Source organism: Giraffa tippelskirchi, chromosome 2 (genome assembly GCF_054371585.1).
Source record: "Giraffa tippelskirchi isolate mGirTip1 chromosome 2, T2T-mGirTip1v1.2.pri, whole genome shotgun sequence".
Lineage (NCBI taxonomy): Eukaryota > Metazoa > Chordata > Mammalia > Artiodactyla > Giraffidae > Giraffa > Giraffa tippelskirchi.
The window spans coordinates 149556301-149572317 of NC_137276.1; the positions used below are offsets into that span (position 1 = coordinate 149556301).

The 16017-nt window shown below is 39.9% G+C and overlaps 1 protein-coding gene across 2 annotated transcripts in view; it reads left to right on the forward strand.

The window, feature by feature from the left end:
* Nucleotides 1–119: 119 nt before the first annotated feature.
* The window catches only part of LOC145538674 (uncharacterized), a 736734-nt gene continuing 720836 nt past the window's right edge, over nucleotides 120–16017 (forward strand). The window contains exons 1-3 of one of the 2 annotated variants that reach the window (XR_014077166.1): nucleotides 3768–3791; nucleotides 11416–11499; nucleotides 12511–12695. The gene's annotated coding sequence lies outside the window, so the exon portion shown is untranslated. Of the gene's footprint in view, nucleotides 180–1023; nucleotides 1323–3767; nucleotides 3792–11415; nucleotides 11500–12510; nucleotides 12696–16017 lie in introns of those variants that run through there. The other variant, XR_014077164.1, reaches the window with a different exon arrangement.

Consider the following 16017-nt stretch of genomic DNA (forward strand, 5'->3'; position numbering starts at 1 on the left):
TCTCATGACACTTCACTCATGGGTGCAAGCACACTAAGGGCATGGGAAAAACCCTTAAAAACAATTTTTAAAAAAGTCTATTGACTGATAAATAAATGAGTAATCACTGTTTCTTCTAGCCTGTGGTGTCTGCTAGCATACCTTGACTTGTGACTGCATAACTTCAATCTTCAAGGAAGGTCTGTATCTTGAAATCCCTTTCTACTCTGTCTTCATGTTGCCTTTCTCCTCTGTGTGTAGAATCTTCACAGCCTCCCTTTTAAAGGATACATATAATTGCATGTAGGGCCCACCTGTATAAATCCAGGATAATATCCCCATTTTAAGATTCTTAAGTTAATCATAGCTGCAAAGATTTTGTCATATAAGATAATATTCACAGGTTCCAGGTTTTAGGACTTGGTAGCTTTGGGGGTTATTATTTAGGCTACCATAGAGAATAAGAGAAGACAGTAGAGGGGACTTGGAATGACCAGATAATGAGAAAAGTCTCAAGCACATCTACTCAATTTCTCCTCTCAAATTTGTCGACCAAGTAAGTCACTTTTGGGGGAGGAATAAGTGAGAGATTAGAGGGAGTATCTAGAAGTAGTCTTGAACTGTGACTTTCAAACACTTTTGGACCGTAACTCTTATGTAAAAAATATATTTTAGCTTGTGACTCTAGGAAACAAATACATACTTGAATGTACATGTGCACACACACACATTGAATTTAATGTGAATTTAAATTGAACTTAATGGAAATTAATGTTTTTGAGATAGTACTTGCACTTGCTTCCTGAGATGTATGCTGGTCTTTCCTATTTAAAAAAAATCCAGAAAATCCATTAAGTTTGCAGTCCACTAATTGGTCATAATCTGAAGTTTGGGAAACATCACTCCATGAAAATCCACCTTTGGAAATTAATGCCAGGCATATAAAATTTGTTCTTTCCCAAAAACCAAGTCCCAGACATTGTGCTAAATGCTTCATGTTGATTATTTCACTTCATAACAATAATATTTATTTCTGTTTTGCAGATGAGGATATTTTGCCAAATACATTTGTTCCCTGCCCCCCAAGATCCCTCTCTATTGTTTCCCGTTCTGCTCTGTTTCCCAGAGGGGCACAGGAGGCTAGGAGGCTGAAGTTAATGGACTACATCAATGGACTCCCTTGTCTTCTAGCTTGGGGTTCAGTTATGTCTGATCAGCAGATCAGAAAGCAGGAGGAGAGTGAGTTCACGGTCTTCATTTTTCCATCTTCCTTTCTGGTGGTTGCCAAAGGCTGGCTGAGTTTGTCCACTGAAGAGTACAGTTCCTGTTGTGTGTGTCTTCAGGTAATTACTCCCACTCCTCGTTCTTTCAGGTATGTCTAAGGGTAATAATGATTCCATTGACCCCCAAAGCCATGCTGGACACTAAACACTTGATCATTATTTGCTAATTTCCCTTAATCCTGTCTGTATCCTCGTAAACAGTCCCTAATTAAAATTTCTTTAGTTACTCCATTGGGGGATGCCATGTCTTTCCAACATGAATGGTGACTGTTATAAGAGATTGCTACAGTCAAGCAGGAGATGATAGTAGCAGTGGAAGTGGAAGGAAGTGGCTGGACTCCTGCTGATATTTTGAAGGAAGAACTGATAGGATTTTCTGATGGATGAGATGTAGTGTGTGAGAGAAAGAAAGGATTCAAGAGTGATTCCCAAGCAGTAGGCTTGGGTTGTTGGAAGGCTGAAGTTGCCACTTAATGGGACTGGAGAGACTTCAGGAAGAGCAAGTGGGGGGTGGGAGATTTTGTTGTGTTAAGTTTGAAATATCAACTAGATATCCAAAAAGTTATACAAGATATACAAGTCCTGTGTCAGGAGAGAGATGTGAGAGTCATCAGTCCATAGATGATCTTCAAGACCTGGCGGGAGCCGCGTTAGGCATTATTGACAAAATGGAGGCACGGCCCCAACCCCCTCTCCTCATCCCGCAGGCTCGGTCCCAGGATGAAGGAGTTAGGTCTTGTGATTCTGACTTGTCCTTTCCTTCCTCCGGTTGAGTTGGCTGGAAAGAATGTTATAATCCATAAAGTTAACTATTGACATTTGTTCAAAGATCTTTACAAAGAATGTTCCAGGATGAGCACATAGGCCGCAGCCTGAGGCCATGGGAAACATTGTTATCTGAAACCTGCTTGTAAGGGAAATGTTCATGGCAAAACAAGTTTGCTGAGTTTAGGGGTTAGGAATAATTAAGAATAGTTAGAAGCTAAAAGTTTAAGGTATGTTGTAGTGTTGGCATATTTTACTATAGCTTATGGAAACTAGGTATTTTAGAGATACTAATAGCTAAAAGCCTTTTTCCTAAAAAGGCATCATCTTCTGATGATGAGCTTGAATTACTAGGGGATAGCAGGGTTTAGAGAGATAAGAAATAAACTGAGGAATGTGATATACAGCCCAGAAACAAACTTGAGTTACAATGTTATCACAAGGACACTTAAAAGGGAACTCTGAAGGACAACAATGATTTATGGAGACAGTAAATATGGGTGAGGGGAAACTGAAGATGTCATACCTCTGACCCAATGCTTTTGTAAAAGTATAAAATAAAACCTGATGCTTAAAATAAACATGCAGCCCAGTGCTTTGAGTGAGAGACTGCATCATTTTCTCCACCGACCCCGTTCTTCCCTTCAGTGCTTCCCTGGCTGTCGGAGCTGGACTCCGGCAAAGACCATGGAAGAGATGAAATCATCCATTGGATGAGTGGAGAGAAAAGAAGAGAGATAAGGGCTCTTTTGATATCTTTCATATTTGGAATTTGGGGAGATGAGGAAAAGCCAGAAAATTAGACTGAAAAAGGTTGACCAGAAACCAGGTGAGTGTGGTGTCCTGGAAGCCTAGTGAAGACATTGTTCAGTGGAGGAACTGTATAAAATGCTGCTAATAGTCACAATAAAGAACAACTGAGAATTGACTACTAGAGATCATTAGTGATACTTATGAGAAGAGTTTCTGCAACACGATGGGGACAAAAGTCTGCCTGGAGTGGATTTAAGAGAGGATGGGAAGAGAAAGAGTGGAGATATGGATCATAAGACATCTCTTTCAAGGATTTTTGCTGAAAAGGGAATTAGAGAAATATGACAGTACTAGAGAGAGAAGCAGTTTAAGAAGGGTCTTTCTGCTTTTTTTTTTTTTAAGATGGAAGAAATAAAAGCATGTTTACCTGCTATAGAAATGATCTTACAGAGGGAAAAAATTGGACCAAATTCATTGGATCATCTAATTTAAGAATGAGAAGAAAATATAGAGATCATTTTCCCCACAACAGCTTTGTTTTATAAATGAAGAAACTGAGCTTCAAAATGGTAGACTAACTTTTCCAAAGCCCTGATAGCATCCAGTAATCGCTTACCCTTATTGTCCACTTTCCAGATGTATACAATGTTAGGGTCATAAGAAGGTTATAGAATTGCCTTTCCCTGTATTTCTTTACCACCCTTTAGGAGTTCACTCACATCTGGGTCAATCGAGTCCAAGTTCCTGACCAGCAGCCATTTAACCCATGGTTCTCTTGTAGATGGGCTTCCCTCGTGGCTCAGCTGGTAAAGAATCTGCCTGCAATGTGGGAGACCTGGGTTCAATCCCTGGGTTGGGAAGATCCCCTGGAGAAGGGAAAGGCTACCCCCTCCAGTACTCTGGCCTGGAGAATTCCATGGATGGTATAGTCCATGACGTCGCAAAGAGTAGAACATGACTGAGCGACTTTCACTTTCACTTTCTCTTGTAGACAGCTGCTCATACAATGCTGTATGTAAAACTAAATAGCACTCAGTAAATATTTAGTTCCTTTCCCTTCTCCTTCATACCATCCCTTTTTATCCTCTTCCTGTTTATCTCCAGTGATCCTACCATGACCTGACAATCTACCACTGGGAATTCATCCTGTTTTCCCCTCTTTGGAAGTCAGTATTCTTAGTATAATTATCATACTGAGCTGTGATCAACAGACTCCTTCATGAAGTGTTTTAAGAGTCTCTTTTGCTATTATAGCTAGTAAAAGGAATGTTCTAATGCTGGTACAGAATGGATGGAAGAAAGGAGATATTTAGAGCAAGTGAGATGGAGGACAGGTCTGGGTAGAAATGAGGGCCTAGGGCAGTGGGAAGTGGAGGGGGTGCTGGAAAATCAGAAGGCTGAAGTCTAACCACCCTTTCCTCCTGTTGGATTCATCTGCATCCAAGTCAGGTGATCCCACCCTCCCTTGGGCCTATTATAAAATAATTTATAACTATTTCTCCTGTGATTTGTTTTCCTTTTTCTTCATCTTACTTTATTTTTTCCTCACTGCATCTGTTTTAGCCTGACTTCCTACTTTCCTTTCTACTTACAAGAACCATTGTCCTAATTAATAAAGTCCAGAGCATTTGAGTGGAGGGGAGGACCAAAGAATTGCAGTGTGTTTGACTGGAGTAATGGCTTGTGTTTCTGGATAAAGATTCTGCTATCTTCTCAGGCTGTAGGGAAGAAAATTGAGGCACTCAGGATTTCAGGGGAAAGTTGGAAATTGGGGTAAAGACTAGATGTCTTTTCCCAATGGAGATTTCCCAGCCAACCCTCTATTTCATTCCATTGTTGCACGTCTTTTTCCATTGCCTTTCTCAGTTCTTTACTCCCTTCCCTATCCAGAGTTCCACTTGTATGCAGCAGCTTTGTGTGTTGAATAAAATGAACCCTTCCTGCTGAGCTGTCAGCAAATGGAACTGACCAACAGAACAGTCTATGTAAGTGCGTCTTGTGCTTGGGCCAGACAGACAAGTGCAATTATTTGATTGCTGGAGATTGCCACTAAATGAGGGTGAAATAGTGGGTCTGAGACTTGTTGATGAGTATTATTAATAATATAGTGTCATGCATTAATAGCATAGTGTCATGTGAAACAAAGCTACACTAGAAGGTCTTTCTGAAATCTCATTTTAAATTACACTTTCAGGGAGCTAGCTGGTGGAGGAGATGAGAAATAATAAAGCAAGGTGTCTTTAAGCAACTGGTTGGGAGTTTCAGTGTGACCTCGGCTATAGTTCAGAGAATATACATTGCTGTCATGAGTTCTTTGGTGGCTAGAGTGAAGCATGGGATTCCTCTCTGGTTAATTGTCATAGAAGTTACATTATGGTAGTGCTCTACTATGAAAAGTAATCTTCATTTCCATCATTAAAATTCTTGAAGAGAGGCCATTGCAAAAACTGCATAAAATTCTTTTCAGCTACTGTGATGTCCTCAGTAAATGAATAGTACAAAAGTCCACCCATCACAAACAACCCTTCCAGACTCCTCCACTTCTTCATTCATAAAACTAACAGTCCTGCCAAATGGACTTGTCACCATTATTCTCCAGATATGTCCTGTAGTCCACTGCCCCTGGACTTGAGTAAAAGTAATTCCCTCCATTCCAAGTGCCCTTCCCCCATCCCAGCTCTGTCTGTCAGTTGAAAGCCCAGACTAAATGTGCCTTCTGTGAAGTCTTCTTTGTTCATTTGTCTGCAACAGGCATCCACAAACTTTTTATGTAAAGTAACAGTAGAATTCTAGGCTTTGTCACATATAGCCTCTGTATTCTTTCCTGTTTTATCAAAATGTGAAAACTGTCCTTAGCTCACGGTCCATTTAAAAATAGGCCACAGGATAAATTTGGTTCATGGACCATAGTTAGCCAAACTATGGTCTGGAGTGGTCTCTGCTCTCTCTAAAGTTCTGTACAATTTCATTTGTGTTATATCTACCACTTACCACGCCTAGCCTTGTATACAAATTGTTGGTATACAAGTATCTTCTCTATTGAACTAAAGATTTTTGAGAGTATAAATCATATCTTGTGTACTTTATCCCCTGCAACATCTGTTCTGGTATCTGAACACAGAAAGTACTCAAACGGTATTTATTAAATGAATGCATAAATTATTTAAATTATCTCCCAGCAAGAACATAATTTATTTCCCAACAACTCTTCCAAGCCCTTAATTTTCTGATAGGTAGGTCTTCTACCTCTACTCAGATCCTGGACCATTAATATGACCATGAGCACCATAAGTGAAACTGGTAATTATACATAGAATATTGTTTTCATTTATTAAACATCGTAGCTGGGAGAAATATCAATAACCTCAGATATGCAGATGATACCACTCTTATGGCAGAAAGCATAGAAGAACTAAAGAGCCTCTTGATGAGAGTGAAAGAGAAGAGTGAAAAAGTTGACTTAAAACTCAACATTCAGAAAACTAAGATCATGGCATCCAGTCCCGTCACTTCATGGCAAATAGATGGGGAAACAATGGAAACAGAGAGAGACTTTATTTTCTTGGGCTCCAAAATCACTGCAGATGGTCTCTGCAGCCATGAAATTAAAAGACGCTTGCTCCTTGGAAGAAAAGCTATGACCAACCTAGACAGCATATTAACAAGCAGAGACATTTCTTTCCCAACAAAGGTCCGTCTAGTCAAAGCTATGGTTTTTCCAGTAGTCAGGTGTGGTTGTGAGAGTTGGACTATAAAGAAAGCTGAGCATCAAAGAATTGATGCTTTTGAACTGTGGTGTTGGAGAAGACTCTTGAGCGTCCCTTGGACTGCAAGGAGATCCAACCAGTCAATCCTAAAGGAAATCAGTCCTGAATATTCATTGGAAGGACTGATGCTGAAGCTGAAACTCCAATACTTTGGCCACCTGATGCGAAGAACTGACTCATTGGAAAAGACCCTGATGCTGGGAAAGATTGAAGGCGGGAGGAGGAGATGACAGAGGATGAGATGGTTGGATGGCATCACCGATGCAATGTACATGAGTTTGAGTAGGCTGCTGGAGTTGGTGATGGACGGGGAAGCCTGGCATGCTGCAGTCCATGGGGTTGCAAAGAGTAGGACACAACTTAGTGACTGAACTGAACTGAATCACTCAGCACTTTTTACATGCAAATCTCCGAGAAAACATCAGTGGATAAGATAGAAACTTCAGCTCCTGTGGCACTTTGCAGTCTAGGTTGAGAAGCATGATCTTAATATGAGCTCTTTTCCTGATATATCTCAATTTTACTTTCCTGTTTTTTCAGATTGTTTACTTAATAATAATATTATTTTGCCACTTGGTTTGCCAGGGTGCAAGAAACAATAAACTTATAATAGCAGAAGCCGACATTGATTGTTTACCTTAGATAGTTATAGGTATACATTTTAATATGTACAACCACTTAAGGAAATTAATAAAGCAACTAACTGCAGTTATTTATTTTGTTTTTAATCTGGATAAACTGGTGATCACAGCTGTCACTTAACCAGATAAAAGGACATAAGTCAGTCAACTAGAGGCAATATCTTGATCGCAAGCTAAAGTAAGCAACATCATTTAGAATAGGCATATAATGCTTAATAATTGTTTTCTTACAGGTGCTCAGTCACTTAGTCATGTCCAACTCTTTGTGACCTCATGGATTGTAGCCCTCCAGATTCCTCTCTCCATGGAATTCTCCAGGCAAGAATACTGGAGTGGGTTGCCACGCCCTTCTCCAGGGGATCTTCCTGATCCAGGGATCAAACCTGGGTCTCCTGCATTGCAGGCAGATTCTTTACCATCTGAGCCGCCAGGGAAGATGCTAATAATTGGTCATGGTTTAAAAAAATAACTGACTTAGTTAATAAAGGTGTGTAGATTTGACTTAAGTTTTGTTTGTATCTTAAGCCTCATCTTTACAAAGTAATCAAAATATTGTTGGATCACACTGAGTTTCATTCTGAGCATGAATTTGCTTTGAACTGAATGACAGCAAAGCAAAAAATTAAAAATATGAAAGAAAAACAACTACGCATACAATTAACTGAAAGAAATTAAAATATTTTATGGCAGTCTCTAAAGAAAATATCAACAAACAGAGTAAGTTTTTAATAGTCAGAAGAAATTCCTTAAAGCCCTCCTTCTTTAGTGTATGTTTCTGTCTGCCTCACATCAAGTCCACTGCCAGACAGAACTCTTTACTCTCTGATTCTCCCCCAGTTCTGTTTGCCCAGCTCTTTCTCCTCTTTGCACCACTCCTCAATCAATTCAATCCTCTTGTCCAGTTACTCTCTGCCCATTCAAGGTTTTCCCATTCTTTTATATTCTCTCCCTTTCTGCAGTGTACACTGTGGTAGGTCAGATGCTTAGATAGCTGCCAAGATTCCCAACCACTAGTGTACACCCCCTGTATGATTTTGTCCCCTCAGGTATGGTCTGGACCTGTGAATATGGTGGGAATATGGCCCTCTCGGTTGATTACATCTAAGTGGCAAAGGTGATGTGATAGTTCACATCTGTTGTTAACGCTACTTTATGTAAGACACCACTGTAGCAGACTGGAGTGAGAGTCTCCTGCTTGCTTTGAGGAAGTAAGCGGTCCTATTTTAAAAGACCTGTGGCTAGGACCTGAAGGTGGCCTCTAGGAGCTGACAGCAGAGAGCTGATGGCTTTGGTTCTATGACTGCAAGAACTGAATTCTCCCACCTTCAGTGAGTTTGGAAGAGACCCCAAACCCTGAGATGAGATTGCAGCCCTGCCTGACACCTTGATTTCAGTCTTGAAATCAAGACCATCAGAAATGTAGACCATTCAGGTATGACCTAAATCAAATCCCTTATGATTATACAGTGGAAGTGACAAATAGATTTAAGGGACTACATCTGATAGAGTGCCTGATGAACTATGGACAGAGGTTCGTGACATTGTACAGGAGACAGGGATCAAGACCATCCCCATGGAAAAGAAATGCAAAAAAGCAAAATGGCTGTCTGAGGAGGCCTTACAAATAGCTGGGAAAAGAAGAGAAGCAAAAAGCAAAGGAGAAAAGGAAAGATATTCCCATCTGAAAGCAGAGTTCCAAAGACTAGCAAGGAGAGATAAGAAAGCCTTCCTTAGCAATCAATGCAAAGAAATAGAGGAAAACAACATATTGGGAAAGACTAGAGATCTCTTCAAGAAAATTAGAGATACCAAGGGAACATTTCATGCAAAGATGGGCTCGATAAAGGACAGAAATGGTATGGACCTAACAAGCAGAAGATATTAAGAAGAGGTGGCAAGAATACACAGAAGACCTGTACAAAAAAGATCTTCACCACCTAGATAATCACGATGGTGTGATCACTCACCAAGAGCCAGACATCCTGGAATGTGAAGTCAAGTGGGCCTTAGAAAGCATCACTACGAACAAAGCTAGTGGAGGTGATGGAATTCCAGTTGAGCTATTTCAAATCCTGAAGGATGATGCTGTGAAAGTGCTGCACTCGATATGCCAGCAAATTTGGAAAACTCAGCAGTGGCCACAGGACTGGAAAATGTCAGTTTTCATTCCAATCCCAAAGAAAGGCAGTGCCAAAGAATGCTCAAACTACTGCACAATTGCACTCAACTCACACGCTAGTAAAGTAATGCTCAAAATTCTCCAAGCCAGGCTTCAGCAATACGTGAACCGTGAACTTCCAGATGTTCAAGCTGGTTTTAGAAAAGGCAGAGGAACCAGAGATCAAATTGTTAACATCCACTGAATCATCGAAAAAGCAAGAGAGTTCCAGAAAAACATCTATTTCTGCTTTATTGACTATGCCAAAGCCTTTGACTGTATGGATCACAATAAACTGTGGAAAATTCTGGAAGAGATGGGGATACCAGACCATCTGACTTGTCTCTTGAGAAACCTGTATGCAGGTCAGGAAGCAACAGTTAGGACGGAACATGGAACAACAGACTGGTTCCAAATAGGAAAAGGAGCACGTCAAGGCTGTATATTGTCACCCTGCTTATTTAACTTATATGCAGAGTACATCATGAGAAACACTGGGCTGGAAGAAACACAAGCTGGAATCAAGATTGCTGGGAGAAATATCAATAACCTCAGATATGCAGATGACACCACCCTTATGTCAGAAAGTGAAGATGAACTAAAAAGCCTCTTGATGAAAGTGAAAGAGGAGAGTGAAAAAGTTGGCTTAAAGCTCAACGTTCAGAAAACTAAGATCATGGCATCTGGTCCCATCACTTCATGGGAAATAGATGGGGAAACAGTGGAAACAGTGTCAGACTTTATTTTTTAGGGCTCCAAAATCACTGCTGATGGTGATTGCAGCCATGAAATTAAAAGACGCTTACTCCTTGGAAGGAAGGTTATGACCAACCTAGGTAGCATATTTAAAAGCAGAGACATTACTTTGCCAAGAAAGGTCCATCTAGTCAAAGCTGTGGTTTTTCCAGTGGTCATGTATGGATGTGAGAGTTGGACGGTGAAGATAGCTGAGTGCCGAAGAATTGATGCTTTTGAACTGTGGTGTTGGAGAAGACTCTTGAGAGTCCCTTGGACTGCAAGGAGATCCAACCAGTCCATCCTAAAGGAGATCAGTCCTGGGTGTTCACCAGAAGGACTGATGTTGAAGCTGAAACTCCAATACTTTGACCACTTCATGCGAAGAGTTGACTCATTGGAAAAGACCCTAATGCTGGGAAGGATTGGGGGCAGGAGGAGAAGGGGACGGCAGAGGATGAGTTGGTTGGATGGCATTACTGACTCGATGGACATGGGTTTGGGTAAACTCCGGAAGTTGGTGATGGACAGGGAGGCCTGGCGTGCTGGGATTCATGGGGTTGCAAAGAGTCGGATGCGACTGAGAGACTGAACTTTCTTTCTATACCTATAAATCTCCAAGGGTGGGGTTAAAGCTTGTGTAGTTTGTCGAAGTCCCCTGGAAAATGCTTTGGGTTGAGAACTCCTGCACTATATGATACTTTAAGGACTGCTAAAACTGGGTCTGCTACCCATATCTGCACTAGATCACATACTGACTTTATTTGATTTCAATGAGCTGGAAATTTTACATCATCAAAAGTCAGAAGCCAGTGAAAATTTTCACATGCCTCCTCTTTGTAATAAAATTCAGTACTAGATGTTACCTAGATATTATCTGTCTTTCTCCTGCCCCCTACCTAAAGAAAAGATTCTTCAACCATCAAATCAGTTCTGAGCTTCCAAGAAAGTTATTATGGCTCACTTGTTACTTATAGGTAGACAGTAGAGGGGTTACCTGCAAGCATCCACAAACACAGTGGTCTCCTATTTGAGAGAGGTGCTGGCGGAAGTGGTGAAGGCATGGCTCCTTTCATTCAGTTTGTTCAGGGAAAACATTGTAGATTAAGGCAACATCTAACAATTCTTCTTTCTCATTGAAGATTAAAGAGGCGTGTTTCTCCCTGTTTTTGCTCTTCTTTTCTCAGTGTTCTTGTGGAGAATTACACTGATTTCTTAATGTTAAGATACTTTGCATTCCTCATCTAGGCCCTGTATATTTATTCTTTTTATGTATTGTTGGATTTGGTTTGCTAATATTTTATCTATCGTTTGATCCTATGTCACTCACCCAGAACCAGACATCCTGGAATGAGAAGTCAAATGGGCCTTAGAAAGCATTACTATGAACAAAACTAGTGGAGGTGATGGAATTTCAGGTGAACTATTTTATTTTTGGTTTTGATTTTACCAATTTCTGCTCATATTTTTGCTATTTCCTTTTTTTCATTTGAGTTAATTTTTCTCTTCATATTCTAACTTTGTATGATGTTTGCTTAAATTATTAATTTTCAGCCTTCCCTCTTCTGTAATGCACGCATCCTTTCCTCTTAATGCCTGCATTTAAGACGATAAATTCCCCTCTAAGCAATGCTTTAGCTATATCCCACAAATTTTGATATGTAGTATTTTTATTATCATTCAGTTCCAGATTTCATAATTTCCACTGAGATTTTGTTTTTGATCCATTGGTTGTACAGAAGTGAATTTATTCATTTTCCTACTTACAGGGTCTTAAGTTACTTTAAAAAATTGACTTCTTGCTTAATTGCAGTGGGTCAGAAAGTATTCTATATTATTGATCTGTTTGAAATTTCATGAGACTTGCTTTATGGCCCAAGATATGGTCACTTTTAATAAGTATTTTATGTGTATTTGGAAGAGATATGTACTCTGCCATTGTTCAATATATATCATTAATTTGAACAAGATTAATGTTCAAATCATATATCTTATCGATTATTTGTCTGTTTGTTCTATCACATTCTGAAAGAGGTAGAAAAAAATATTTTACTGTTAACTGTGGATTTCTCCATTTCAGCTTTTAATTTTTTTTGATTTTTACTTTATGTGTTTAGAGACTGTGTTAGTATGCAAAGAAATTCAGAATTATTATATCTTCCTGTTGAATTGCTCTTTCATCCTTATGAAATATATTTTATTTCCAGTAATAATTCTTGCTTTAAAGTTTTATTTTCTAATTTTTATATGTATGCCTATACCAGTTTTCTTTCAGTCACCCTTTGAATGCTGGAATGTGGTTTACAGTAAAGTAATTGCAGTAGTTAGATGTGGGTTTAGTCTCAATACCAGAATGCATTCATCAGATGAATCAGGATGAACTTGGCATTGAATGATTTCTGTAGACTTCATTTTCTTTCTCTCCTCAGATCCTCTTTCAGAAAGTGGGAGTTCACTTCCTGTAGAACAGGAATTCTGCTTCCCTTCTGTTCTCCGTCATTCTACGCAATCCTCCTAGTATGTGCTCAGCTTGCTCTGGATCTTCACACTCTCCACAGTGAAGACCTATCAGATGCACAAACCTCTCCTGGAGCACAGTTAATGTATTTTTATGGTAAATCATCTCCTTTTCCCCCTGGTGTGAGCATGGGGCAGGATGAAAGAAAGGAAAGTGAACCCTGTTCCACCCTCCTGGTGAAGATGAGGTGGGACAAAGGTAGGAAGGGGACAGGGAATCCAGGCCTGTCTAAATACATGAATGGTGATGATATATACTCTCTATGTGGAGATAAAAGTGGTCAAGAAATGGCCATGTATTAGATTGGACTTTTAAATGTTTCTAATGCTGTTTTAAGATTTTCAGAGCTAGTCACTGAAGGGGAGGGTATAGAGATGTGCAGAGTTGAAATAAAGAATTCGACACAAATAAAAGTGGCAAGTCAGTATTTTCGGTGAAAGGTGAAGAATATAATGAAAAATGAGGAAATGGGAAAATAATTCCATTTAGGCTCCTGGAGAATATGAGAATAAGAGCAAAGACAAAATTTCAGAAGTTTGCAGCTCCTCGACCCTTTAAGTGTTTTAATGATGCCCATGCATTGCATACCTGCTTTCTTTAAAGATAAGACACATCTGCTCAGGAACGCCCTTCCACCCTGGTGTCCAGGATTCTGCCTTAAGTCTAGTGCTTTGGAGTGGCCCTTCTCTGGCTGTGCCTCTCCTGATTGGTGATGAGTTTGTGGGACCCAGGAGATGTGCTTGCTTGGAGACTGTGTTTCCCTTTCTAGATCACACACTGGGAACACTCAAACTGAGGTCTCTAAAGAAGCAGAAAAATGGGCAGTGATGGAAGAGAAGGTGGAAGTGGGTGGGTACGTCATGCACAGCTGGGAGCCTCCATTTGTACTTTTGCCCCAGGCCCCACAACAGGTAGGGTTGGGCCTATACTTTGCTGATGTTCCAGAACAATTTCCTTACCTTCTCCTGCATTCCCTGGCTCCTGCGTTAGATCTGTGTTCCATCAAGCAGACTGTGATCTGTTTTTAACCATACAAGTATCCTTAATCAGGAGTTCTCAGCATGCAAAGGGCCTGTGAACTTGAATGGAAGAAAACTTACATTTTAATTTTCACTAACTTCTTAGTGAAATTTATCATTTCCTTCAAATGTGAATGTAGGCAGTGAAACATCACATCATAATATTAGTAGTACCTGTAAACTTTGTCATCAGTAGAAATCAGATAGTTTTTATAGCACACTCAATTTATAATAAATCTTAAAATATCATTTACACTTACCATACTTAAATTTAGGCCTTCCCTCATATCTCAGTCAGTAAAGAATCCACCTGCAATGCAGGAGACCCAGGTTCGATTCCTGGGTTGGGAAGATCCCTTGAAGAAGGAAATGGCAATCCACTCCAGTATTCTTGCCTGGGAAATCCCATGGACAGAGGAGCCTGGCAGGCTACAGTCCGTGGGGTTGCAAGAGTCGGACATGGCTGAGTGACTAAACCACCACCACATACTTAAAATTAGAATATTTTCAAATGGCTCTTCTTATTTAATGGATTAATAAAGCATACTTATTATTACTACTACAAATTTCAAAATTTTTCAATGGCTTTATTTCAATGTAATTTGTTTCATTTGTCATTCTATGTATTTTATTTGACATATTTAAAAACTTTATTCCGAGGAGTCCATATGATTCAACAGACAGGCAGAAGTGTCTATGGTACAAACAGGGTTAAGACCTACTGAGGCACTGAAATTTAAATCTCTTTGTTTCTTTCTTTCTCCTATCTCTGCTCACCTCAGAACATCCCTACTAGCTACAGGCCCATAGAATTAAAACATCACCTGCTCATTGGCCAGTGTTTGGTCAGGATAGCTCTCCTGGGACTTGGACTTCCTTGCTAAGTTTCCGTAGGCTCCATTGTCTAGCATTGGGCTTTGTTTTATGTAGCCCTTACTTTAGGTTGAGTTCATTTCCTTAGTATGTCATTTAGTCGTATGTCTGTCACTGAACGACACTGTTCTTTAGGAGTTACTCTGGCCTCCACCCCTGCCTAATTCCATAGTCTCCTGGTTTACCTAGGTTAGTCTTCTTTTATCTAATATTTTCTACTGTCCACTCTGCCAGAAGGACACATCTATGACTAGGTGGTTTAATGAGAACTGCGTCCACTCCTGTCTACCTACCATGAGTTTTGAACTTTGCATTCTCGTCTGAACACACAGTAATTTTACCTCATCCTTATTTTGACTTTATGGTGAAAGAGACCTCTGGTCTCTCTGGTCTAAAGAGAGCCTCAGTGCTATCAGCTCCTTGTCTTCTCTGTCTTGTTATCTTTCCCCTCAGTTTTCATGTTTAATTGGTCATTACATTTTGCTATCTGTAAGTTTGAATTACTGCCTTAGTTTAGGCTCTCATCAACATTTGGCTGGATTATTACGGTAGCTTCCTAATTGGTTGCCAAGGCCAATCTGTGTGTTTGTGTGTACTGAAAAAAATCACAGTTCTCTGAGCTAGTGTTTGAATGATACACATTCAACACAGCAGTGGAAAGAATATTGGGATTGTAGTTAGGAGACATGGATTCTAGTTTAAAAAGTAAGTAACCTATGGAAACGATGGGCTTCCTGGTGCCTCAGACAGTAAAGAATCTGCCTGCAATGTATGGAAATGATCTGGTACAGTAAGATGGGGTTTTCATGAAGGAAATAGGTTTTTTCCACTTGAACTGGAGAAAGGACAATTTTTATTTATTTTCCTTTTCTCCTTTTATTAGGACTAAAGGAGTATTGAACAGAGTCAGAAGTATAGGATTACATGGAGATTCCACTGATGTGAGTGGAATGGTTTTTGCTTCACAAGTGGTTCTTGCAGGAGCCAGGCATGGATTCAAAGTCAGATGGTACCTTATACCTCTAAGAGCTATTTCAGAATAAGCCACATTATGTGTTGAACTTCCTATCTTTGGGCCTTCCATAAAGTCTTGTGTTTTTTTTTAATTAACTAATTTATTATTATTTTTTATTTAGCTGCGTTGGATCATTGTTGCGTTGTGCGGGCTCTTTAGTTGTGGTATGTGGGCTCAGTAGTTGCAGTGTACAGACTTAGTTGCTCTGTGACATGTGCAATCTTAGTTCTCCAACCAAGAATAGAACCTGCACCCCCTGCAATGGTAGCCTGAAGTCTCAACCACTGGACCGTCAGGGAAGTCCCTATCTCAGGGAAGTCCCTATCTCAGAAAAGTCTCTATTGGCACTCTCTTGTTCTGGAACATATTCATTATCCCAAAAGAAAACCAGCACTAGTTGATCACTCACTTTCCAACCCTTCCTACCCTCATCGCTGGAAATCACTAATCTGCATTCTTTCTCCATGGATATTTCATATAAATATATGAATAATACAATTATGTGGCCTTT